This window comes from Lipotes vexillifer, unplaced genomic scaffold (genome assembly GCF_000442215.2).
Source record: "Lipotes vexillifer unplaced genomic scaffold, Lipotes_vexillifer_v1.1 scaffold327, whole genome shotgun sequence".
In the NCBI taxonomy this organism is placed as follows: domain Eukaryota; kingdom Metazoa; phylum Chordata; class Mammalia; order Artiodactyla; family Lipotidae; genus Lipotes; species Lipotes vexillifer.
Window position 1 is genome coordinate 3,415,577 of NW_006771143.1, and position 2,459 is coordinate 3,418,035.

Below are 2,459 nucleotides of genomic sequence, written 5' to 3' on the forward strand. Positions count from 1 at the left end.
TTTGAATTGAATGGATTCCGTATTTAATGAATTAGATAGTACTTGTAAGTTTCCCTTATTTTAGGCTGGCTCTGAATCTAAGACCACACTGCAACGGACTAGTTCCTTACCTGTTGGATAATTATTCTTACCAACTAATGGACTTTGACAGCTCTGTAGGACAGCTAAGTATAAAATGCTAGACTTTAAGAATCCATGAAGAGGACTTCGCTGGTGATGCAGTGTTTAAGAATCCGCCTGCCAATGCAGGGGACATGGTTCGAGCCCTGGTCTGGGAAGATCCCACGTGCCGCAGAGCAACTAAGCCTGTGTGCCACAACTACTGAGCCTGCGCGCTAGAGCCCACGAGTCACAGCTACTGAAGCCCGCACGCCTAGAGCCCGTGCTCCGCAACAAAGAGAAGCCACTGCAATGAGAAGCCCGCGCACCGCAACGAAGAGTAGCCCCCACTCACTGCAACTAGAGAAAGCCCGCACGCAGCAACGAAGACCCAATGCAGCCAAAAATTAATTAATTAATTAAAAAATAAAAAGAGGCCTCCCGCATCATGTCGGCCCAGGGCGACTGCGAGTTCCCGGTGCAGCGAGCCCGCGAGCTGGTGCAGCAGGACCTATGGGCTGCCAAGGCTTGGCTGATCACGGCCTGCAGCCTCTACCCCGCCAACTTCAACATCCAGGTTTATTTGAAACTCTTCCTGGTCAGGTCCAGTGTGAAATGTTACTACAGGTTACGGGACAATGCTTCAACACTTTGGAACGATATGTTGCTTCTACTTTTGAGACGATTCCCTGAAACAGTGGTACAGCATGGAGTTGGCCTTGGGGAGGCACTGTTGGAGGCTGAAACTATTGAAGAGCAAGAATCTCCTGTTAACTGTTTTAGAAAATTATTTGTGTGTGATGTCCTTCCTCTAATAATTAACAACCATGACATTCCGTGGCCTGCCAATTTGGTGTATAAGTACTTGAACAAAGCAGCTGAATTTAATATCAATTATGTCACTAGATCCACTCAGACAGAGAGTCAGCATCAAGGTGCCCAAGAAACGTCTGATTTAATGTCACCAAACAAACGGAGCTCTCAGAAGTACATAATAGAGGGGCTGACTGAAAAATCATCCCAGATCGTGGACCCTTGGGAGAGGTTGTTTAAGATTTTGAATGTTGTTGGAATGAGATGTGACTGGCAGATGGATAAAGGAAGATGAAGCTATGGTGATATTTTGCATAGAATGAAGGATCTCTGCAGATACATGAACAACTTTGATAACGAAGCTCATGCGAAATATAAAAACCAAAGTGGTTTATTCCGCTATGTTGGTCTTCTTTAAGAATGCATTTCAGTATGTCAACAGCATACAGCAGTCTCTGTTCCAAGGTCCTAATGCCCCTGCCAAGTTCCACTGGTTCTTCTGGAAGACATATCAAATGTATATGGTGATGTAGAAATTGATCGCAATAAACACATACATAAAAAGAGGAAACTAGCTGAGGGGAGAGAAAAAACCATGAGTTCGGACGATGAAGACTGTTCAGCAAAAGGAAGGAATCGTCACATTACTGTCAATAAGGCAGAACTTGCTAACTCAGTCGAGGTGTTGGAAAGCTTTAAGCTGGCCAGAGAGAGCTGGGAGCTGCTCTATTCCCTGGAATTCCTTGACAAGGAATTTACAAGAATTTGTTTGGCGTGGAAGACGGATACTTGGCTTTGGTAGAGAATCTTCCTCAATGATATGATCATCTATCAGGGTCAATATAAAAAGGCCATAGCGAGCCTGCACCACTTGGCAGCTCTCCAGGGACCACTTCCTCAGCCACAGATCTCGGGACAGGGGACCTTGGAGCATCAGAGGGCACTCATCCAGCTGGCGACCTTCCACTTTGCCTTGGGGGAGTACAGAATGACCTGTGAGAAGGTCCTTGATTTTTTTTTTTTATTATTTTATTTATTTATTTTTGGCTGTGTTGGGTCTTCGTTTCTGTGCGAGGGCTTTCTCTAGTTGCGGCGAGCGGGGGCCACTCTTCATCGCGGTGCATGGGCCTCTCACTGTTACGGCCTCTCTTGTTGCGGAGCACAAGCTCCAGACTCGCAGGCTCAGTAGTTGTGGCTCACGGGCTTAGTTGCTCCACGGCATGTGGAATCTTCCCAGACCAGGGCTCGAACCCGTGTCCCCTGCATTGGCAGCCAGACTCTCAACCACTGCGCCACCAGGGAAGCCCCAAGTCCTTGATTTGATGTGCTACATGGACCTCCCCATCCAGGACGGAGGCAAGTCACAGGAAAAACCCTCAAAGTTAAAGCCCAAGTTTAGAAAAGGTTCATATCTGAAACTTCTGCCTTGTACCAGCAAGGCTGTCATGCCCTATTGCCTGCACTTAATGTTAGCTTGTTTTAAGCTTAGAGCCTTCTCAGCAGAGACGACATGGTGCTGGGGCATGTGAGCGTGCTGCTTCAGCAGG

The 2,459-nt window shown here is 47.2% G+C and overlaps 1 pseudogene; it reads left to right on the forward strand.

Moving 5' to 3' along the window:
- The first annotated feature begins 547 nt into the window (after window positions 1–547).
- Window positions 548–2,459, forward strand: part of LOC103076486 (integrator complex subunit 10 pseudogene) — a 2,427-nt pseudogene continuing 515 nt past the window's right edge.